This window comes from Neovison vison, chromosome X (assembly GCF_020171115.1).
Source record: "Neovison vison isolate M4711 chromosome X, ASM_NN_V1, whole genome shotgun sequence".
Taxonomy (NCBI): domain Eukaryota; kingdom Metazoa; phylum Chordata; class Mammalia; order Carnivora; family Mustelidae; genus Neogale; species Neogale vison.
The window spans coordinates 28941660-28966896 of record NC_058105.1 but is presented as its reverse complement, the minus strand read 5'-3'; positions in this window follow the sequence as shown (position 1 = coordinate 28966896).

The following is a 25237-nucleotide window of genomic DNA, read 5'->3' as shown; positions in this document are numbered from 1 at the left end:
GCTCAACATACGTGAGCTAGTGGGATAAGAAGATGTGTGTACGTATGGGTATACACAAGAAAAAAAACTGAAGATAATTTCAAGAGAATCTGAAGTGATTTTTAGGATATAAAATAGTGCCACAATTTCTCAGAAAGATTTGATGGGGAACCCAGAGTTCTGTGGAATTAGGTATGTTTGGATAAAATGGGAAATTTCATACGTGGAGCATTATTCCTGAGGGCAGGCCAGATGGCTACCTTGGTTGGAGCTCCTGGGTAGCCAGAAGCTATTGTAAAGCCTGGCAGTTGTGGTCAGGGAGGGACACTAGAAAGAAAGGAAGGGGTGAACACTATGTAGTAGTTAAAAACACCTCTATTGGAATCAGACAATCCACGGATCAGATCCTGACATTCCTTTCATGGGCTCTGTGACCTTGGGTAAAATGACTTAATTTCTTTCAGCTGAAGTTTCCTCATCTGTAAAATGAGGATGATAAATTGAGGATTAAAAGAAAGAATCCATGTTGGGGGCGCCTGGGTGGCTCAGTGGGTTGAGCCGCTGCCTTCAGCTCGGGTCATGATCTCAGGGTCCTGGGATCGAGCCCCGCGTCGGGCTCTTTGCTCAGCAGGGAGCCTGCTTCCTCCTCTCTCTCTGCCTGCCTCTCTGCCTGCTTGTGATCTCTCTCTGTCAAATAAATAAATAAATCTTTAAAAAAAAAAAAAAAAGAAAGAACCCATGTTGGGGCACCTGGGTGGCTCAGTGGGTTAAAGCCCCTGCCTTCAGCTCAGGTCATGATCCCGGGGTCCTGGGATCGAGCCCCGCGTCGGGCTCTCTGCTCAGCGGGGAGCCTGCTTCCCCCTCTCTCTCTCTGCCTGCCTCTCTGCCTACTTGCGATCTCTGTCAAATAAATAAATAAAATCTTTAAAAAAAAAGAAAAAAAGAAATAATCCACGTAAATGGCCAAGAACATTCCCCGTCACATAGTTCGTGTTCAGTCTTAGCTGGTCTTTACTACCTAACAATAGTGACTTGGTCAGGTCGGGAGACACACCATACTAGTCATAAGTCTTTAAGTCAAAGAGGGCATTTTGTGCCAAGAGGTGGCTTTAGGAATCTTCGCCTTTCAATATGGAGGACATTTTGGTTTCCTCGCCTTTCTAATGGTCTCAGTCCCTTGCTCAGGCCTGTTGCAAGGTGCCCTAGGGGGCAGGGTGCTTTTGTGATATTTGTGGTGGCTCAAAATCTTAACAAAACAAAAGACTACCCATGTACAGACAGAAAGAAAATGGAAACCACATGGAAAAGTTAGGCCATTCCAATGTGTTCTTAGTCTCCTATTCTACATCCTGCTAGGCCCTCTTCTGCAGATGATGGCTGAGAATATCCTCTTTAGAGTAATAAATCACAGGAACATTAAATGCATCCTTGCAGCTGCACCATGGCTAGTTAGAGGCCTATTCAAGAAAAGGGCGTATGTAGAGGGGTTTTTCCCCCCTCCTCCTTTTAAAAAGCCACCTGTACCATTTTTGTCTTGGTTTTTTAAGTGGAAATGATTTTAAGATGTAATTTTCTTCCTCTACTTGTGTTTATGATGTACAAATAGTTCTTTGTTAATAGGAGAAGAAAAAAAAACCCAAATCCAAATGCCAAACCTAATTAAGGCTCTTTAGAGAAAGTGTGCCTCTTTAACTTTCCAACTTCCTTTCTGAGTTAGTAATTTAGGGGCTGGACAAGATGCAGGTGGAAGGAATTGCTTCCTTGACAGCTGGCCCTGAATCTTTCAAATTCCTGGAAGTGTACCAGTTCAGGGGTACAGAGCTATCTGGGAGAACTAGGGCTAGTCTGGAAAGAGCACATACTGTAATCTAAATCCTTTTCCTGTTGATTGGCAAATTCCCAAAAGTTCTTTGAGGCTATGAGAGATAGCTTTGAGGAGAAAATTGGGACCAGATAATCTAATCCAGATGTCAAAAACCAGGCCTTGAGGAGGAAAAAACCTTTTTATTATAAACTAGGTCTTGAGGGAAAAAAATTTCTTCTTTATAAACTAGACCTTGAGGAGGGAAAATCCTTTCATTATAATCATATCAATTCTAGTTAGATTCACATAATGAGGTTAGCCATGCAATTTGGTGAAGATGATGATCAGCCATGTAGAATGATTTAAAGAGTTCCAGAAGGGCTCCTTCTGCACAATATAATCATCCCTACTCAGGTTCACAGTGCCTGATATTTCTTCATCAGTGGTTCTTAACCCTTTTTTGGTCAAGGACTTGCTTTAGAATCTGGTGAGAGCTACTGACCTTTCCCCCAGAAAAATGCTCGTGTGTATTCACACACCAGTATACATTTTTATGGGGTTCACACACTCCTGTGAACTGTCCTGGGGAATTTTTGGATGGCCAGTGTTTTTCATAGTTGATTTTTAAGAGCTACGTAATAGGCACCCTTCCCACACAGAGACCCTCATCAAGGTAGACTGAAAAGAAGCTCCACCACACTTTTATCACCATTACATTAAAATATTATGAAATAATATATTTAATAATAACTTCGTATCAGAGAGAAGGATGGAGTTTAGGAGCAGTAGTTCACCAACGTATATGTCTACCTTGATGATGCACAGCTTAATCACAGATCAACTTCCATTTTGACCTGGTTTCTTTCCTATTTCTAGTAACTTTAAAAAAATATTCAAACTTTAAAATACTCTGGGATAGGAGGGCCTGGCTGGTTCAGTCAGTAGAGCATGTGACTCTTGATCTTGGGGTCATGAGTTCAAGCCCTACATTGGGCATAGGGCTTACATAACTAACTAATTAACTAACTAAGTAACTAACTCCAGGCTAGATGAAATAAGAATGACAAAACTTGATAACTATTTGTCTTATATTCCACCCCCCCAGCAACATCTGAAGCAAGGACTTGGGTGTAGATATATTTGGGGTGATACCCCAAGAAGCAGAAATGAGGTAATAGAGAGAAGTGGAAAAAGAAGAAAAGTCAATAAAAGGGTGCAGCATGAGGTTGCTGCATTGGGCATCAAAGGCTTGATTCTAGTCAAACTTCCTGAGAAGGATACAGAACATCTCCCAAACTGTCCCCCCGATGGATGAGAAGTTCTCGTCTACTGGTCCATGGCTCCGACTGGCTGAAGCCTATCCCCAAAGGTATTAACATTCCCACACTTCCAGGGGTAGAAGCATAAAGAGCAGCTTGATCTCAAAGTAGGATGTTGTCAATGCAGTGTGAGTCTGAGCTTGCGTGGAACTGTCCATCAGAGCTCTGGCTGAAATCCGAGGTGGACTGTTGGCTGTGATATAGGGCACCAGAGGCATTTGCTACACTACTGAACCTGAGTAGTGGGTACATGGAGGTTCATTATTGTGTCTACTCTACTTTCGTGTATGTTTGAAACATTTTCATAACAAAAAGTTAAAATTCCTGGGGCGCCTGGGTGGCTCAGTGGGTTAAGCCTCTACCTTCGGCTCAGGTCATGATCCCAGGGTCCTGGGATCGAGCCCCTCATCGGGCTCTCTGCTCAGCGGGAGCCTGCTTCTCCCCCTCTCTCTCTCTCTGCCTACTTGTGATCTCTCTCTCTCTCTGTCAAATAATTAATTAATTAATTAATTAATCTTTTAAAAAAAGTTAAAATTCCTAACTCAGAATTATAAGTCCCTGGGAACTCTCTCAAGTATTTAGTGGATTTATTATGTAGTTTTTGGTGTTTAGAGCAAATTACAATGAGGGTTCCCTGATAATACTTTGAAGCACTCTAACAGATGCTAAAGTCCTTGAGTAAATCACACTCAAAGGCTGGAATGTTGAATAGTTCAACTTGGGAAGTAGATGGATGTGGATTCCTAATCGCCTCTTTGATTGCATTCAATTCTAGAAAGCATGGTGGCACCTTCTACTGAAAGACTTGGATGGGATGTTTAAACATATTCAATAATATGTAGTCTACTTCTTTTTATGAGAATTGAAGAAATCTCCATATGTTGAGAAAGAATAAAAAAAAGTTTAAAAAAATTAAAAACCTTTCCTCTTATGGAGAGAAACTGGATCACTCTTATCTTGCTGGTGGATATGTAGAATGGCACAGCCATTCCGGAAAATAGTTGGACTATTTATTTATTTATTTGAGAGGGAGAGGGGCAGAGGGAGAGGGAGAAACAGTCTTTTTTTTTTTAAGATTTATTTATTTATTTATTTGACAGACAGAGATCACAAGTAGGCAGAGAGGCAGGCAGAGAGAGCGGGGGAAATAGGCTCCCTGCTGAGCAGAAAGCCCGATGCGGGGCTCGATCCCAGGACCCTGGGATCATTACCTGAGCTGAAGGCAGAGGCTTTAACCCACTGAGCCACCCAGGGGCCCCAGGAGAGACAGTCTTAAGCAGACTCTGCACTGAGTGCAGAGCCTGATGTGGGGTTTGATCCAATGACCCAGCGGCCAGGACCTGAGCCAAAACCAAGAGTCAGGCAGCCAACCAACTGTGCCATCCAGGCACCCCTATAGTTGGACTTTTTAAAAATTGAAGTACAGTTGACATACGATATTATATTACTTTTGGGTATACAACATAGTAACTTGACATTTAGGTACATTATGAAATGCTCACCACGATAAGTATAGTTATCTTTATCACCATATGCAGTTATTATATTATTGACTACATTCCCTATACTGTACTCTATATCCCTGTGACTTACTTATTTTATAACTGGAAGTTTGTGCCTCCTGATCTCCTTCACCTGTTTTGCCCATCCCCACCCACTCCCCTCTGGCAACCACCAGTTTTTTTCTCTGTATCTGTTTCTGTTTTGTTTTGTTTGTACATTTGTTTTATTTTTTAAATTCCACATATAAATGAAATCATACACTATTTGTCTTTGTCTAATTTATTTACTTGGTATAATATACTCTAGGTCCATCCATGATGTTGCAAATGGCAAGATCTAATTCTTTTTTATGGCTGTGTATATTCATGTGTGTGTGTGTACACACAAACCACATTTTCCTTATCCATTTGTCTACTGATGAATGCTCAGGTTGTTTCCATATCTTGGCTGTTGTAAATAATGCTGCGGTAAACATAAGGGTGCATATGTCTTCGGATTAGTGTTTTTGTTTTCTTCAGATAAGTACCCAGAAGGGAATTACTGGACTGTATGGTAGTTCTACTTTCAATTTTTTGAAGAACCGCCATAGAATTGGGAAGTTTCTTTTTTTTTTTTAACATCGTAATTTTATTTTATTTTTTTCCAGTGTTCCAAGATTCATTGTTTATGCACCACACCCACTACTCCATGCAATATGTGCCTTCCTTAATACCCACCACCAGGTTTACCCAACCCCCCACCTCACTCCCGTCCAAACCCTCAGTTTGTTTCAAAGTCCACGGTCTCTCCTGGTTCATCTCCGCCTCCAATTTCCCCCAATTCACTCTTCCTTTCCTTCTCCTAATGTCCTCCATGTTATTCCTTATTCTCCACAAGTAAGTGAAACCAGATGATAATTGACTTTAGAGTTGGGGGGTTTCTTCTAAAACTAAACATGCAACTACTATACAGCCCATCAGCTGCAGTCATGGGCATTTATCCCATTGAAATGGAAACTTATGGTTACACAAAAACCTCTACACAAATGTTCCCAGCTGCTTTATTCATGATAGCCTTAAACTGGAAACAATTCAGATGTCCTCCAACAGGTGAATGGTTCAAAAAATTGTGGTGCATACATATCATGGAATACTGCTCAGCAATATAAAGGAACAAATTATTGATACACAGAACATCTTAGGTAAATCTATAAAGAATTATACTGAGTGAAAAAAATAATGCCGAAGGCTTCATTACTATATGACTCCAAAAATATAACATTCTTGAAATGACAAAATTATGGAAATGGAGAACAGATTAGTGGGTGTCAGGAATAAGGAGGGGCTGGAAGTAAGGGTAGTAGGGGTGGCTATAGAAGGACATCATGAGGGATTATTTTAAAATTCAGTTTCAAGTTAGTTAGCATACAGTGCAGGACTGGTTTCAAGAGCAGAATCCAGTGATTCATCAGTTGCATACAATACCCAGGCTCATTACATCAAGTGCCCTCCTTATGCCCATCACCCAGTTAGCCCATCCCCCCCACCTCCCCTCCAGCAACCCTCAGTTTGTTCTCTATAGTTAAGAATCTCTTATGGTTTGCCTCCCTCTCTGTTTTTATCTTATTTTATTTTTCCTTCCCTTCCCCTATGTTCATCTATTTTGTTTCTTAAATTTCACATATGAGTGAAACCGTATATTTATTTTTCTCTGACTGACTTATTTCACATAGCATAATATACTCTAGTTCCACCCATGTTGTTGGGATGGCAAGATTTCATTCTTTTTGATGGCTGAGTAATATTTCATTGCATATATGCATACCACATCTTCTTTTAATTTTTTTATTTTTTTTAAGATTTTATTTTATTTATTTGACAGACAGAGATCACAAGTAGGCAGAGAGGCAGGCAGAGAGAGAAGGGGAAGCAGGATCTCCACTGAGCAGAGAGCCCAGTGCCAGGCTCCATCCCAGGACCCTGAGATCATGACCCGAGCTGAAGGCAGAGACTTTAACCCACTGAGCCACCCAGGCGCCCCCCACATCTTCTTTATCCATTCATCAGTCGATGGACATATGGGCTCTTTCTATAATTTGGCTATTGCTGATGGTGCTGCTATAAACATTAGGGTGCAAGGACAACACGAGGGATTCTTGTGGTGATGGAAATGTTTTGCATCTTGACTGTATTAATGTTAATATCCAGGTTGTGATATTGTACTATATTTTCACAAGACACTATGATTGGGGAAACTGGGCAAATGGCACATGGTTTCTGTCTGTATTATTTCTTTTTGTTTGTTTCTGTCTGAATTATTTATTTTTGTTTGTTTTATTTCTTACAACTGCATTTAACTCTACAATTATCTTAAAAATTATAAGTTTAATTAAAAACAAACCCTTTCCTTGGGGCACCTGTGTGGCTTAGTCAGTTAAGCGTCCCACTCGCGATCAGGTCTCGATTTCACAGTTGTGAGTTCTATCTGTTCATCGGGCTCCACACTGGGTGTGGAGCCTACTAAACAAACACTCCTTTCCTCTTATGGAATGGGATTTCAGGGTCAAAGATGCAAAAAAAACTGTCAAGCACTTCTCCCTTATGTATGTAACACTCTTGTGCCAAGATTCTGCATAGCCGTGGTTCTTTCTGACTCTAAAATAAAATATCCACTAGTGTCCACATGTGTTAGTAATTGTCCTTCTGCACTGTGTGCTGTAGATATTATGGATGACCAATGATGTTGTTTGTTACAGGAATTCTGCCAATATCTTGTTCTGCTTTTTCTAAGTCATTTGTCATTAGTGTTGTGCTTGGTTTTACAAGCTTCCTGGCAATAAAATGGTGTGCACCTATTTTGCCAAGAGGCCTAACAACTTTGAGGGCTTACCCCTATAGCTTTAGTATCTTTTCTCAGAATATTCATCAATTTCATGCAGCAAAGAATTACTTCATGCTTGTTCTTGAAAAATTCCGCTGGTTTACCACAGAGTTCACTGTACTTTGTTTAATAATTATGTTAAAGCTTTGATGACTTCATGCTACAATTTTCAATATGTCTTATTACAGATAGCATGCTGGAGACTTGTGGCAAATGAATGGCAGGTTTAATAGAGTCAGATTGTCAGATATTTATCTTCTTACTTCATGTTTGCATTTTTGGCTGTTTGTATGATTTGTCACATGCACAGATTTATTTATCCCAGCACATACAGGTTCACATTCTGTATTAATATTAGAGTCCTGTTCACTATTTATGTTCATGATGTTTACTGAGTTGTAGCATTTAATTTACTATTTTTACTACTATTTTAATATTCAGTGAACCATTTTTGAGTGGTTGATTTGGCTGGGGGATATAATGGTACACAATAGTCATAACGCAAAATGCAAATTTATTTTTAACTTTTTTTTTTTTGCAAATTTAATAAGCATAAGGAATTACATGGAAAGGCACAAATTTATGTTAACAGAGAGGAATTGTGCCCTGATATGTGGGTGTTGACGGAGACAAATACAGTTCTTGTTTATTCCCAACCTTTAAGAACCTAAGGATTGTTAAGGAGGTAATGTGAGGGGTTCCCTAGTGGCTCAGTGGGTTAAAGCCTCTGCCTTCGGCTCAGGTCATGATCCCAGGGTCCTGGGATCGACCCCCACATTGGGCTCTCTCCTCCACAGGGAGCCTGCTTCCTCCTCTCTGTCTCTACCTGCCTCTCCCCCTACTTGTGATCTCTGTCTGTCGAATAAATAAATAAAATCTTAAAAAAAAAAAAAGAAGGTAATGTGATTGCTGTGGAAAACAGTAACTAGCCCATTTCAAATAGGTGGAAAGCATATGAAGAAATTATCTCATTGCTTTTTCCTCTGCCTCTTGCTAGGTTTCTAGGGTACTATTGGTGGCCTAGGACCTCCCAGAGTCCATGCATCACACTTTGAGAAACAATGCCTATGGGAAAGGTCTATGCTACACATTAAACATATTCATTCATACTTAAGTTTTGATTCTCTTTAGGTTTGTTGAACTTGATTGAATTTGATGGTCAGGTTTCCACTCTGGGTAGGACACTGGGACAGAACAAATACTTTTTCCTGATAGGAAAGAGGTATGGCATCTTTCAAAATAATAGAATTGTAGCTGGGATAAGGCTGTCCTCCTGGGTACTACATTTCCCAGCCCCCTTTGTGGTCAGGTGTGGCTCTGTGAGCAACGGCATGTGAGTGGAAGTGATGTGTGCTCATTCTAGGCCCAGCCCTTTAAACTTTGCATGTGTGCTCCTCTATGCTTTCATCCTCTTTCTGCGAGCAGAAACACTGATGATCCTGAAACACAGCTTTAGTTGGGCTGATGAGACTGGAGAAACCTGGAGAAACGTGATGGGATGGAATGAACCCAAGCCCACTAATGATTGAATGGAGACAAAATGCTGTCAGGTGGACACTTTGTTGTTCTTGACCCACTATATTGGGCCTTTGTATTACAGCAGCTTAACCCTTTCATTCTGATAAAGAAGGGGGAAATCCTGGAGGTCTGTAAGCCCTGGTTGGTAGGTTGTTGGAAGAGTGGCTCTTGGTAGCACAAGGCAGGTGGGAAGGAAAAGGGAATTAGGACTTGGCACAAGATTACCCACTGTGGTAGGTGAGTATGGCAGATGAGTGCCCACTTGATTTCTAATGCTGATTCTGATAGTACTGCCAGGTGGGGGAGACAAGAAACAAAGGATAGGCTTGGTTGTGAGTCATACAGAAATGTAGTGGAAAAGAATCACTGACTTATGGAACTAGTGACACTCAGAGTCACCCTGTTTAGTTGAGAAGGAAATAACACCAAGGGAGGCACATCAGGCCAGGTCATTCCCTGGGCCATCTGTTGCTAGATCCAGGAGACTGACAGTTCTAAGTTCCCTGAAGGGTGACTGGGAATTTTGATTTACTTCAGCCACGATTAGTTTAAGAACTGCTGTGGAACTGGGTCTACAGATTGTGGTTTCATGGGTGGCTTCAGGTATAAAGATTTGGGGCCAGGAGAAACCAGAGAAAAATCTCTTCTACCTTTCTATTTGATCAACAGCTGACCTAATGCCTCAGGCACTGTGAAGTCACCTTCAAGTCAACTGGAAATAGTGCCCCTCTTTTCTGGGCACATGGCCTAGGCAACACACAAGGAAATTAGGAAAACAATTAGGAAAAGAAAGCATGGCTTGCTGAGTGCAAAACATTTTGGATTTTACATTTTGATTTTGTGTCTGACTCCGTGACGGAGCATCTTTGTACAGTAAATGACATGCACAACTGTACATGGTGGACTTGCAGGCCCCCAGAAGTACAGTGAGAGTGAAGAGTGAAATTGGAGAGTAAAGGACAAATCCAAATGTGACTCCCTTAACAGGAAAGGTAAAAGGAAAATGTTTGGGAGATATAAAAGGTGAAGGGTGATTTTATTTTTTGTAAATTAATTAACTTATTTTAATTAATTATTTTAATTAACATATAATGTATTATTTGCCCCAGGGGTACAGGTTTGTGAGGCTTACACACTTCACAGTACTCACCATATCACATACCTTCCCCAAAGTCCATAACCCAACCACTCTCTCCACCCCAGAAACCCTGAGTTTGTTTTGTGAGATTAAGAGTCTCTTATGTTTTGTCTCCCTCCTGATCCCATCTTGTTTCATTTTTTTCCTTTCCTACCCCCAAGCCCCCCACTCTGCCTCTCAAATTCCTCGTATCAGGGAGATCATATGATACTTGTCTTTCTCTGACTTATTTTGCTCAGCATATGATACCCTCTAATTCCATCTACCTCATTGCAAATGACAAGATTTCATTTCTTTTGATGGCTGCATAGTATTCCATTGTATATATATATATACCACATCTTCTTTATCCATTCATCTGTTGATGGACATCTAGGTTCTTTCCATAGTTTGGCTATTGTGGACATTGCTGCTATAAACATTCAGGTGCACATGCTCCTTCGGATCACTACATTTGTATCTTTACGGTAAGTAGCCAGTGGTGCGATTGCTGGGTCATAGGGTAGGTCTATTTTCTACTTTTTGAGGAACTTCCATGCTATTTTCCAGAGTGGCTGCAGCAGCTTGCATTCCCACCAACAGTGTAGGAGGGCTCCCCTTTCTCCGCATCCTCGCCAGCATCTGTCGTTTCCTGACTTGTTAATTTTAGCCATTCTGACTGGCGTGAGGTGGTATCTCACTGTGGTTTTGATTGGTATCTCCCTGCTGCTGAGTGATGTGGAGCACTTTTTCATGTGTCTTCTGGCCATCTGGATGTCTTCTTTGCATAAATACCTGTCCTCTGCCCATTTCTTGATTGGATTATTTGGGTGTTGAGTTTTGACAAGTTCTTTATAGATTTTGGATACTAGATCTTTATCTGATATATCATTTGCCAGTATCTTCTCCCATTCTGTCAGTTGTCTTTTGGTTTTGTTGACTGTTTTCTTTGCTGTGAAAAAGCTTTTGATCTCAATGAAGTCCCAGTAGTTTTTTTTTTTTTGCCCTTGCTTCCCTTGCCTTTGTCAATGTTTCTAGGAAGAAGTTGCTGTGGCTGAGGTCAAAGAGGTTGCTGCCTGTGTTCTCCTCAAGGATTTTGATGGATTCCTGTCCCACATTGAGGTCTTTCTTCCATTTTGAGTCTACTTTTGTGTGTTGTGTAAGGAAATGGTCCAATTTCATTTTTCTGCATGTGGCTGTCCAATTTTCCCAACACCATTTGTTGAAGAGGCTGTCTTTTTTCCATTGGACGTTCTTTCCTGCTTTGTCAAAGATTAGTTGACCATAGAGTTGAGGGTCTATTTCTGGGCTCTCTGTTCTGTTCCATTGATCTCTGTGTCTGTTTTTGTGCCAATACCATACTGTCTTGATGATGACAGCTTTGTAATAGAGCTTGAAGTCTGGAATTGTGATGCCACCAACTTTGGCTTTCTTTTTCAGCAGTTCTCTGGCTATTCAGGGTCTTTTCTGGTTCCATGTAAGTTTTAGGATTATTTTTTCCATTTCTTTAAAAAAATTGATGGTATTTTGGTAAGGATTGCATTAAATGTGTAGATTGCTTTAGGTAGCATAGACATTTTCACAATATTTTCTTCCATTCCATGAGCATGGAATGCTTTTCCATTTCTTTGTGTCTTCCTCAGTTTCTTTCATGAGTACTTTATAGTTTTCTGAGTACAGATTCTTTGCCTCTTTGGTTAGGTTTATTCCTAGGTATCTTATGGTTTTGGGTGCAATTGTAAATGGGATTGACTCCTTAATTTCTCTTTCTTCTGTCTTGCTGTTGGTGTATAGAAGTGCAACTGATTTCTGTGCATTAATTTTATATCCTGACACTTTACTCCCCATGGAGCTGGGAGCCTGATGGGGGACTCGATCCCGGGACTCCGGGACCATGACCTGAGCCGAAGGCGGTTGCTTAACCAACTGAGCCACCCAGGCGCCCCTGTGCATTGATTTTATATCCTTTCACTTTACTGAATTTCTGTATGAGTTCTAGCAGTTTTGGAGTGGAGTCTTTTGGGTTTTCCACATAAAGTATCATATTATTTGCAAAGAGGGAGAGTTTCACTTCTTTAAAGGGTGATTTTAAAAGTTTTAAACTGCTTTGGAAAGGACTGTCTGCAGATACCCAAAGTATTTTCTTGTATTGATACCTTTGCTCATGCGGTTTTCCATCTGAAACATCCTCTCTGGTTATGAAATCCTTACACATGCTTCAGGGCTCAGCTTTAGACCTATTTGTTTGCATGTCCATCTCTCCTTACTGGATCATAAGCTCTCTAAGTACAGGGACTGTAGTTTATTATCTCTATCCCCACCTAGTATAGGGCTCTACAAATGTTTGCTCAATCAACAAATGGGTAATCTGTGCTCCAAAGGATGTCTATTTGTTTGAGTGACTGGGTCTGGAAGATTTCTTCTTTGGTCCCAAACGATGTTTATTTCTACTTGGGGAACCTCCAGCAAGCTCCCCACAAGGCATGGGTACCACTTGTGACCAGTCAACTTAAAATCTTTGCCCGCTTCAGACACTACTTTACCAAATTCTTGTAGGGGCAAGGGCTCTGGGCTCATCACCTGGTTCAAGGCCAGTATTGCTATAAACTAGCCAGGGGGCTTTGAGCAAGTCGAATCAGCTCACTGGTCAGCCTTGGTTCCCTACCCTGTAAAATGAAGAAATAGCTTTAATAGTCTGCCATGTTGTAAAGCAACACAATAAACAATGGGGTAACTGAACTGAACTGTGAAGACGTATTAATATCTATGGTAATACCTAACTTCTAGCTCAGCCTAAAGCAGTTTTTCTTTGGTGGTAAAAGGTCACAAGATTTTTATATGTCCAATGATGAACAAACAGCTGTAGGAAACGTCGGGAAAATATAACTCTCTCTCTCTTGGCCTGTGTAATTTTACTTGTTGTAGTTATAATGGGTTACCACCACTGCCTCTTTTTCCTGCGGGAAATTAATTTGTTCGTTCATCCATTCGACTTAGGGTTGACAGATTGGTCAAATAAAAATACAAGATTCTTTCCGTTTTTTATTTTTTTCCTTGTTTTAATGATTTTATTTATTTACTTAAGAGAGAGAGAGCACAGAGGGAGAGGGAGAAGCAGGCTTCCCGCTGAGCAAGGAGCCCAGTGCGGGGCTCGATCCCAGGACCCTGGGATCATGACCTGAGTCGAAAGCAGATGCTTAACCGACTGAGCCACCCAGGTGCCCCTACAAGATTTTTTCATATTTGTTCAGAAGGGCAGCACAATGGACTAGAATGCCCTAAGGCAGGAATAGCCTTGCTCTCTGAAGTGTGTCCCTCCAACCGGCAGCTTCAGGATTACCCGGGAGCTTGTTAGAAATGCCAATTCTGGGCCCCACCCTAAACTTATAGAATGAGACTTGCATTTTAACAAGGTCCCTAGGCGATAGATAAATCCTACGTTACATTTAGCTCAGGGAGCCCTGGGCTAGTTGCTAATCTTGTCCACCATCTGCTCAACGGCTGTGCCCAAACTCTGGAGTGGGGGAAAAGGGAGAAGGTTTGCCTAAAATACAAATCCTTCAGTTGGCCTCTGCATTACAGAGGCTGTGGCAAATTCAGTGGTTTTGTAGGGCAGTACCTACTAAAGAGTAGGTAATGTTGAGGTTTCTGTCTGGGCCACGTGCTTAAAATGAAGTCAGAAACCACATCCCCAGGGAGATGAGAGTGTGGTGTCTGGGCAGGGCTGGACCTGGCTCAAGTCGTGGTCTGCCTAGCTTGGTCATCTATGCCTATGGGTACTCTGGAGCTCCCCCTTTGGGCTCCTTCTTGTCATCTATAAGTCCCTCTCCTTTTTCCTCTCAGTCCCTCCCCAACCAAAGTGATCACTGGGGAGGGGGGTGCTCTGGTGTAAAATTAAGCACATGTTTCTCCTCCCCAGGGCTCATTACATTCTCAGTTGGCTTCTTCTTTGCAAAACCCCTTTAAAAGGGACTTCAGTCCTCAGCTAGTATTGGAATAGGGTATTTGGGGAGAGGTGGGTCATACACTTCTGAGAATAAGGACATCTCTCCTAGGCTCTCAGCGCCAGCCCTGCCCATATTACAGAATCTCTCCATTTGACTGGCCTCTCATGCAGTTGCCCCTCCTGCCTTCACAAGTCTCTCCCTCCTCCCGTCCCCTCCCAGTCTGGGCTTTGGTGTCCTGTGTTTGAGGCTACAATGAGGATGGCAAGGCCCTAGAGACCAGTCAGGGACACAGAGACATTAAAGCAACTTGGGGATGCCCAGGAAACCGGAGTGTTTCGGTGCAAGAAGTCCAGTGAATTAAGCATCGCGTGGTACCCATGGGTCTTAAAAGAGGGAACTAGGTATTGGGATTCAGAGGCAAGAAAGGCTCCAGATTTCAAGATGGCCTCAGATCAAGGAACCTGGTGTACTGACTAGGGATCCAGACAGAATCATGACTGAGCAACCAGTGATTAGCAAGAAACCAGGGAGTGGACAGAGGTTCTGAGATCACAGACGAGCCAGGGATGGGGATGTTTTTGGACCTATACGTGGGGTTGGTGTCTTGAGTCCTATGCCGAAGGCTTGAGTCCTATGCCAAAGCCTCACCATTAGCTTTATTTGTTTGAGCGATGGACCTGGGCATTACGGAGCCGGGATTAAGAAGGTGGGCTCTGGTTGCCGTCCTCTGAGGACTTCTGTGAGATCATAGATCATAGCAAACCCCTAGCACAGCGCTGGGCCACAGTTTTCGGGATAAATGCTGTGCGTTATTACGATTAACTCTCAAATTTCATGCTGCCACCCGCTGCCCCTCAGGCTCACCTATGGTCACTGGAACATGTTCCGTCTGCTTGGATGCCCTTTTCCATCAGTTCCTTTTCAACCTTCAGACCTCAGTTCAGACATAATTTTCTGTGGGGCTCTCAGGAGGAAAAATGCACTGTTGTCCTCTATTCTGGCACATACAGTACCTCAGACATCAGATGTGTGGGGTTTCTACCCCCAAGCAATTCTCCGGCATCCGCTGGGTGTCTTATAATTCAGTTCAATTCTAACGCTAACCAGAGTTACCACAGACCCCACAGGTTAAGGGCTCAGCCCCACAGGGCAAGCGCGTCCACCCACCTCAGGCCCCTGTCAAAAGTACAGTTTGTCATCTGTGCTTCTCACCAGCCAGCTGTAAATAGGAGTTTCCCAGGACCCCCTCCTCAGGTTCAGTCATTTGCTGAAATAGCTCACAGAACTCAGGGCAACGCTTTACTTGTTGATTATTATAATAGAGGATATGATAAAGGATACAGATGAATAGTCAGATGAAGACACATAGAGGGTGAGGTCCGGGAGGGACCTGAGCAGAGGAGTTTCTGTCTCCGTGGAGCTGAGGTAAGCCATCCATCTGGCATGCTGATGTGTTCACCAACCTAAAAGACCCCCAGACCACATTCTTTCAGGTCTTCTATGGAGGTTTCACCCTGTAGGTATGATTGATCATTCTTCAGTCTCCATCCCCTCTCTCCCCTCTCTAGAGGATGGGGGCAGGGTGGGCTGAAAGTTCCGAACTTCTAAGCCCGACTTGGTCCTTCTGGTGACCAACCCCCATCTGGAAGCTATCCAGGAGTCCACCAAGACTAACCTCATTAGAACAAAAGATCCTCCTATCACCCAGGAAACCCCAAGGAATTTAGGAGTTCTCTGTCAGGAACCAGGGTCAAAGGCCAATGTTGGAACAAAAGATGTTCCTAATGCTCTTATCACTTAGGAAATCACAAGGGTTATAAGACCACTGTGACAGGAACCCGAGCAGAGACAAGTATGTATAGGTTTTCTGTTATCTCAGAGGGTCTCTTCCCAGACCCTTTTGGAAAGGGTGAGGTGCTCTCCTCACGCTCGGACAGCACTTGCCCTTCCAACATCATGTGTTGTGAGCGCTCATTTCCTTGTTGCATCTCCCAGGGGATCCTCAGCTCCGTGAGTTTTTGGATTACATCAGTTTTTCCATTGCTGTATCAGCAGTGCTGACACACAGTAGAGATTCATTAAATGTTTGTTGATTAAATGAAAAAAATGGGGAGAAACGCCCGGCTTAGATCCTTCGGGGAGCCATAACCAGGCAGGATTTCTCTGTTAAAGCTTACTCTCAGGTCAGCTAACGATTGGAGAGCCGGAACCCCAAGGCCTAAAGTCCCTTTCAGACAAAGTCCCTTTGAGAAGGTGGCAGTGAAACCCACCTGGCTACCGCCTTACCTGTCCTGCCCCCTGCGTGCTGTGTGGGCCACAATACTGTCAGGCAGAAGAGCTTTCCATTCAAAAGTGCCCTACACGTCCTCCAAGCTGCAATGGCAGCCACCATCTTTCCCAGTCGCGTTTGTGTAATGGCGCCTGAAGGCCAGCTAACAGAGAATAGTCCAGTACATTCAAAGTATTCTGCAAAGTACAGTAAATGTGCTCCTGCTCCTGGCGCGTGAATATGTCTTACTTCATCTGAGATGCTGTTTTTCTGAGAATTCATAACAAACTCTTGCTTCAAGCCTATTTTAATAGACCTGTCAGTCTGTCTTTGTTAGCAGAACAATAGCCTCCATCAGCAGAACTATTAGAAGGCTGCCCGTGCCTGAAGAGGTGGCCTTAGAAGTCACAGGGCAAAGGCTGGAAAATAGGCCTCTTCTCCCTCCTTCTAAACTGTGTGATTCCCCCTCCTAGGCAACAATCACAGAACATTCTCAGGGCCTTTAAATGACTGACCGTCGCCCACTGTCTAGTCACTTGGGGAGACCTTCTACACATTTCTCTAAAACTGGCAGGCAGTAAGGTGAACCTGGGAAGAGTTCATTTTGTGGGAGGGAAGAGTGAGTGGGAATTGGAGCCAGGGAAGTAGCCAGTTGCTCTGAACATGAGAAAACTAGCCTTGTGTATTTATTGCAGTTTTGGGGCACTGGGCTTAGGTCTGGAGAGTTAGGCCCTCATTAGATAATTTGGGGAAAAAAGCACACGTAAAACTTTGGAGACCCTGATTGATTTCTTACCCCATTTTCAAAGGACAGCCTAGAGTAACATTATTGCTATAGGATCCCTGGGTAGAATTTGCTACATCTTCCAAATTTGCCTAATTTAACAAATAAAAATAAGGGATGCCTAATTAAATTTGAATTTCAGAAAAATTACAGGTAACTTAAAAATATTTATATATTTGGGGCACCTGGGTGGCTCAATCGGTTAAAATTCTGACTTGATTTTGGCTCAGGTCATGATCTCAGGGTCGTGAGATCGAGCCCCACATGGGGCTCCCTGCTGAGCAGGGATCCTATTTGTCCCTCTCCCTCTCTCCCCTTCCTCCCGCATGTGCTCTCTCTCTCTCTCTCTGATGCGAGCAAAACCCCTGCGTCCCGCCAGGGGGTCGCAACGTAAATGAAAGAAAGGGAGCGAGAGAGAGACGGATATGATGTAACTCACTTGATCTTTATTGGGACGAGGTCCGCACCACAATCGTCGCGGTTTGGCAGCTCGTCAAGTTGTCACGATAAGGAGACGTCGCCTCACAATCTAGACAGAGAGGTCACCGCAGAAGTTGAGACTGGGAACCAGCGAGTGGTTGGCAATGAGACTGTCGGGGCGTCGGCAACACCGGCGATGATGTTCTCCCGACAGGGAACTCGCTTCGCTCAGTCCAACCCGATGCCTTTTTTTATGTACTGTGCTAAGTCTCCTTCATAAACATATTACATCACTTGTTTTTCTCATGCTTATACATCAAAACACACATAAACACGAAAACATGTTTTTGCAACATTTTTGCAATATCATTTTACTGGTCAAAATATTTGCAGCTTATTGCTCTACGTTCATCTTTATCACTACACACACATTAGTCTTATCACTATACACACATTGGTCTAGGCTTACTTGCTATGCTTGTTTATCTGCTATGAATGTTTTTTGCTTGTTTATGTTTAGTTGGAGTAGGGGAGGCTTACTCCGTTTTATTTATTTATTTATTGCATTTATTAATTAAAGGTTCACACTCACTACACTCTCTCTCTCTCAAATAAATAAATAAATTCTTTAAAAATATTTATATATTTGGGGCACCTGGGTGGCTCAGTGGGTTAAAGCCTCTGCCTTCGGCCTGGGTCATGATCCCGGGGTCCTGGGATCGAGCCCCGCATCCAGCTCTCTGCTCGGCGGGAAGCCTGCTTCCCTTCCTCTCTCTCTGCCTGCCTCTCTGCCTGCTTGTGATCTCTGTCTGTCAAATAAATAAATAAAATCTTTAAAAAATATATTTATATATTTCAAATATTGCATCCTGCAATTTATCTGGCAACACTGTTCTCGGGCCATTATTACTTGGGATTTCATGCTGTCGGTCTGCTTCATAAGGCAAGATGCCTGAGAAGCTTCCTGCTAATGGGGTGCCCTCAGCAGCTAGACTCAGTTTACCTCCCCCCAACAGTGCCAGCTCTGAGAGGCTAGCAGAGCCCCTAAGAGGTTGAACTATGTGTTGTGTTATCTTAATTAAACCTCTGCTGCTGGCATATGTAAAGATGGGGTTGGCTGGAACAGCGGGTCTTTCAACAGCCCTGTCCCCCAGTTCTCCTTTTTTTCTCCTTGGGGTGTGCCTCGAAACCCTACTACTTCATTCTTCTCTAAACCCCTTTTACTAGCAGCCAACCCAAATCAATCAGGGCTCTCGAAGCCTGAAGTCAACTTATCCTAATAAACAGAAACCGCGGGATTGGAAAGGAAGCTACCGCATGTGTAATAGTCAATAAGAAAAAGAACAAAAAGGCCCCTTGCTGAGAGTCCCCAGGCCTGTTCACATGGAAACCATCCAAATGTGGGAATCTGAGAGGACCGCCCATGCCTCACCTGGCCATTGAAATAAGAGAAATAACGCAGATTCAAGTCAAAAACAAATGGACTGGCAGCAGTTGGTGTTCGGCAGCAGTGGTTTGGGGTCCAGGGAGCTGCAGGGAGCGGCTGTTTGTTTCCCTGCAGATGTCTTGCGGGCTCCTTTAAGAAAAGAGCTTTCCCTGGGTGTCCTGTGGAACTGGACCGGGAGGGTTTATAACTAAGTGACCCATCCTAGCCTGTTCCCAGCACCAAGGGTCAGTTTGGCCCCCTTAAGACTGAGGTCCCTGGGAAGACTCAACTGGCCCTCCTTGGTTCTTGAGTATTCTTTCCAACGTCTTGAGCTCAGGGAGCTGTTTGAGAGGCACGGACACCTGGGTGGCTTTATGGGCTGGTAGAAAGTTGGGGGTGGAAAAGGGTGGGGACAATTTCTGCCCTTCTGTTCAGTTCTCAGCAAAGCCTGGGGTTCAGTGATTCTGAGACACTGTTAGGCTGCCTGAAGTAGACATAAGTTGTCTCTTCTCATTTCAGATGATGAGGGCTGGGTTGACAAAGAATGGTACACCTAAGACTTAAGAAAAAAAAGCCAGGTGGCCAGACTGTCAGCCAGAGGGGGGTTAAAGACTCATCAGCATTGTCAGAGCAGGATGCTCTGACATGTGGCTAACAACCTGCATTTAGGGCTGGAGGACGCTTAACTGCATTTGGGCAGCACTTTATAAAGTGATTTTCTACACGCAGCTCTCTAATCAGCCCTGGTGTCTGGAGCCAGCCCTGGATCAGCTCCCACGGGGCACTTTGCACTGGTGGGTCCCCCTAGGCTTTCAAGAGGGAAGCCTAGGCCAAATCTGGGATAATTTGAGGACTGAAATAATTAAGTGCACTAATGAATTATAAACCACTGGAAAGAACTGGAATCCATGAGTCCAGACTGACAGTGAATTGATGAATAAACTAAGAGGAAGGGAGGTCTCTTGGTTATAAGAGTAAGCAGAATACTCAAAGCCAAGTGACACGTGAAGTTGGAAAATCATCATTTTGCAGCCATCGTAGTAAATATTGGATCAGGTAACAATTACCAATGGATGCTAAATCTAGGGGAAATATTTTATGAGGAGCAGGGTATTTGCATGTTCTTAAAGTGCCTCCCCACAGAATTGCTTATTACTTACAAAGGAGAAAAATTAAGTAATCACATGGTGGAGAAATTGGATGACACCTTGGCTGGAGAATGAAAATGAACATTCCCAGTGAAGGACAGATTCACATCGTGTATCTCCAGATGTGAGACCGTGAGAAGAACACAACATCGCCTTTGCAGTTTTCCAGTTGGGAATTCACAATCTGAATTTAATCAGGGGGACATCAGGCAAATCCCCAGAAAGGAATGTTCTATTTTTTTTAAAAAAGGGAAAGGACTATATTTTTTCAAAAATGCCAGTGTCCTAAAAGACAAAGGAAGGCTGCATCAACCAACAAATTTGAATACAGATGGTGAATTACATAAAATATTGTTATCAGTGTTGAACTTACTGAAGTTGATTACTACAGTTATATAAGAGGCTATCCTTATTTTTAGGAATAGACACTGGAGTATTTAGAGGGAAAGGGCTATGGTATATGTAACTTATTTTCAAATAGGTCAAAAAAAGATTTGTGTATGTGCATACACACACACACACGCACACAGATGGAGAATGCGTGCCTCATTAATATTAGGTGAATCTGGTAAAGGCTAAAGGATATGTGAGTATTCTTTGTGTTTTTTTTTTCATTCTTCCTACTTTTCTGTAAGTTTGAAATTATTTCCAAATAAAAAGTTAAAAGAAAGAGTGCAGGGGAAAAAAAAAGAATGGAACCTGGAAGGTAGGTGTTGATCCCCCCAGAAGGATCCATGAGTCTGCCCCTCAGGCCTGTGTTTCATGGCAGTGCTACCTTCCTGGGGCAGTTTGGAGGCTAGGGGAGAAGGCTGATTCCCCCAGGAGTTTGGCTCCTCTCTCTCTGACCCCCGACTTGTCCTAGGTCATCTGTAAAAAGAGATGATGATAGTACTTATTTCATAAGTGAGATACTGGATATAAAAACCTTAGCTCAGAGCCTTGCAGGTGGTAAGCACTCAAAGAGTGCTAGAAATGAGTAATACGTGCCCAGCACTATGCTAAGCACATCTGTATCTGTTCAACATCACCGAGCTGGTAAGTGGTAGAGCCAGCACTGGAACCCAGGCTGTCTGACTTCATAGATCAAGCTTAGAACCCTGACCTCATCATTCCTCAGCCTTCAATTTCTCAAATACCAACTTCATGATTTTTGTCATACCATGCACTATCTATACTATTATCTCCTCAATAGTTCTGAGTCAACTTGCTTTTTAAAAAAACTATGTTATTATTTTTAAGTAGGCTGTACACCCAACGAGGGGCTTAAACTCATGACCCCGAGATCAAGAGCTGCACGCTCTACTGACTTGAGCCAATATTTTATTATTATAAATATTGCTCCAATATTTTATTATATATATTTTATAATATATAACATTATATATATTATATAATATATATAATCATATATATTATATATATTTTATAAATATATAGCTCCAATATTTTATTATTATTATTATTTTATTTTTTTAAGGTAATCTGCGGGCACCTGGCTGGTGCAGTTGGTTAAATGTCTGCCTTCGGCTCGGGTCATGATCCCAGGGTCCTGGGATCAAGCCCTGCATTGGGCTCCCTGTTCGGCAGGAAGCCTGCTTCTTCTTCCTCTCCTTCTGCCTGCCACTCCCCCTACTTGTGTTCTCTCTCTCTCTCTCTCTCTGTGTGTCAAATAAATAAAGAAAATATTTTAAAAAGATAATCTGTACAGCCAACGTGGGGCTCGAACTTCCAATCCCAAGATCAAGAGTCATGTGCTTTACCAATTCCAGCCAGGCAGCCCTGGCTTTTTAAATATATAAATAAATATTTATATATATAATATATAATAAACATAATATATTTATATAAATATATAAAATTTATATATATAAATATATAAAATTTATATAAATAAATATAAATAAAATTTTGTTAAAAGGAAACATTACTGTCATAAAGTGAAATCCAGTATCAAGTGCCCTAAATAGAACTGTAATAATGACTTGTAACTGTTAATTATAAAGGTTAATCTGGGTATGACTGACAATTGTCACGCATCTTACTGGTGATTTGCCTAACATACTTTGGGCAACAGTACACTGTTCTAAGTAATTTCTCCATCCTTGGGATTATAACACTCCTTGAGAGCCATTTACTGAAACTCCCTCCCTGATCTAATCTTGGAATAGCCTACACAGTGTTTCGATTGATACTCTCCTGCCTTGTCTTGAACTTCTCTTATGAGATGGAAAACCTTTTGCTTCTGACCAGAAGCTGCCATCACACATTCTTCAGTGCTCTTTGATGTTGACATAAGTATATAGCCTTTGAAGAACTCTTAGTACCAGTGGAAACTAGCCATAAGGCTGCATGGCTGTCCCCACCTTTGTACTTCCTTCTTACTCCTTTCTCTTTTAACTTAGCCCTTGTAGGGAGGAGAAGGGAGTGCATAGGTGATACTGATGTGTTGAAGAGTATGCACAGGATTGAAGTTTGATTTATGTGCTTCAGTCCAAATGAAAAACCAGGTACAGTGAACTGGACCTAGTAAGAAATCCTTTGTCTTGGGAGGGAAAGAGAAATTCTGCACGATGTGTATGTCTCCTAGTCCAGCTGCCTTTTAAATCATTTTTGAATCTTTCAGGAAAAAGGAAATGGAAGAGAAGGGAGGAGTTGCTAAGAAAAAAACAACAAAACCTTAGTAGGACTTTGGCACAAAAGCAAGCAAGCCTGCTTGGTTTTCTCCAACAAAGAGTATATCACAAAGGGAAGAGGCATTCTCCTTCATCTATGAGAACACACGGCATGGCTGCTTTGGCAGTTCAGGAGTCCCAGGGCCTCAGCTGTAGCAGATCACGGTGCCCAGCAGACACAGAGGGCCTCAGCACAGGTACCAAGGAGAGCAGTGGCAGCAACCCCTGATAGGGAGCAGATATCTCTTACACTCTAATACTATCCAGGGGTCTTTTGTTAGAGGCTATGTTCTGTATGAGAGATAAAGGCAAGAGCTGGTAAAATTGGGGACAGGACTGGTAATGTGACTTTTTATACACCCACAGGCTGGCAAGGCCTGGGGACACTCAGGTTACATACAGTTCAGAGGAAAACTTGTTGCCAAGGCAGACTAAGCCAGTTCCAGACCTCACAGAACAAGGGGTATGTGCCCTTATAATGAAAGTCTCTTTCAAAGCTCTCAGAAAGGCCTTGAAAATATAATACATGGAAGCAGAGCCTGCAACAAAGACATGAGGTGTCCTGCCCCATCATTATTGTGAATTAGCCACTTGATCACCAACCATCGCCCGAACACAAAACGTACTGCAAATGGATCTGAGTAATTGGAGGCCGGCTATTTGTTCACTAGGGAGACAGAGCTATTAGAGCGATGTCTGGGTGAGTTATTGAAAGGGAGGGATGCATTCATGGAACAAAATGGCTCCTCAAAATAGTTTCTTGTATGATGGCTCAGAAAGAAAACCAGGACTCCCGCCCTTGACGTGGCCAAATCACCATCTGCTAATGTCTGCTGCCTTTCGTCAGGAGTGGAGTCTGTCTGTGAGCTTCGTGTTGACATAGGTGCTGAGGAGAGGTTGGAGAGGGGGAAATGGGCTGGAAAGGCTGCTGTCAGGAGCAGCACCAGGGTGGGGAGTGGCTGGGGTGGGGGGTGCATTAAGCAGCTGCTTTGGGGAGGCAGAGGTGGGAGGAGAGGGATCAGAGGTTTGCTGTGTTCTGTGTATCCGCACTGACAGCGCTCACCAGCCCAATTGTGCCCCACGGGCCCTGGATAAGGCCACCCTGGGCAGCAGTGGGAGGAAGACAGTACACCAAGAAGCCACTTTCATTCCTCACTTTCATGGGAGAAGGAAGGAGAATGATAATGAAAATCCATATTTGTTGACCCTTCCGTGAGCCAGGCATTCACAATGATCCTGATAGGCAGGTATTAATACTGGCCCTATTTTACGGATGAAGATGGCGAGGCTCATTTACCCCTGCTTATTTTTTGCGTGACACTGATCACAATCTCGAACCCTCATGTTTATTTGTCCCCTTGTCTGTCCACCCCTATGAGCATATATTCTGGGAGGGAGGACTTTTGTGTTTTTGGTTCATTGCTCTATGGCCAGTGCCTAAAAGTGTATGTGGCACATCACAGCTTCTCGATAGGTTGTATCTTTTGTTAGGTCTGGGATTTGATTTTACCCTACTTACAAACTCATAATTTCACCTGTTGCTGTTTGCTGGGTTCTGGAAGAAAATCCAAGACTCTTGGATCACCGATAACAGACCGTATTGCTCATAGCATAGCAAGCGGCATGGGGGTTGGCCTGTTTGTGTCAGTTCCCCTTGTCCTGAAATCCTACAGGGAAAACACAGAGGGCCCCAGATGCATGCTTTACACACTGTCGGTTTACATCACAGCTGCAGGGCACCGAGCTTAGGGAACCCAGCATTTTTTTTTTAAAGATTTTATTTATTTATTTGACAGAGAGAGATCACAAGTAGACAGAGAGGCAGGCAGAGAGAGAGAGATAGAGGGAAGCAGGCTCCCTGCTGAGCAGAGAGCCCGATGCGGGACTCGATCCCGGGACCCTGAGATCATGACCTGAGCCGAAGGCAGCGGCTTAACCCACTGAACCACCCAGGCGCCCCGGAACCCAGCATTTTATAGCAAGCAGTAAGTCTGCCTCCTCTTTGTCCCAGCGGGTGACATTAAATCCTTCCACGAGATTGCCGGCTGCAATCCGTAACCCTGAGAAACGTCCAGATAAAGAGTGGTCAGGGCCTTGCACTTTGGGCATAGCCAGCGAGAAATATAGGAGCACAACAGACCCATGGGCGAGTGTCTCCCAGCATCCTCTTCCTCCTTGTTCTTCTGAACCACGTGTGGGCACTTGGCAGAACTACCTTGTATTAGGCTCTCTTTCATGCATAGGGCTCGTCCCCATATCTGGTTCAGACTGTGGACTTATTGAGGACAGTCCCCCTGTGTACTTACTCTTTGTGGTCTTCAAAACTGTCTGTGTGACTTACATACAGCAGCTCTTTAGGAATGAATTTATCCAAATCTGGTGAATGGAAGAGTGCCTGGCATGTAAGCAGTGTTTATTTTTTTAATATTTTATTTATTTATTTGACAGAGATCACAAGTAGGCAGAGAGGCA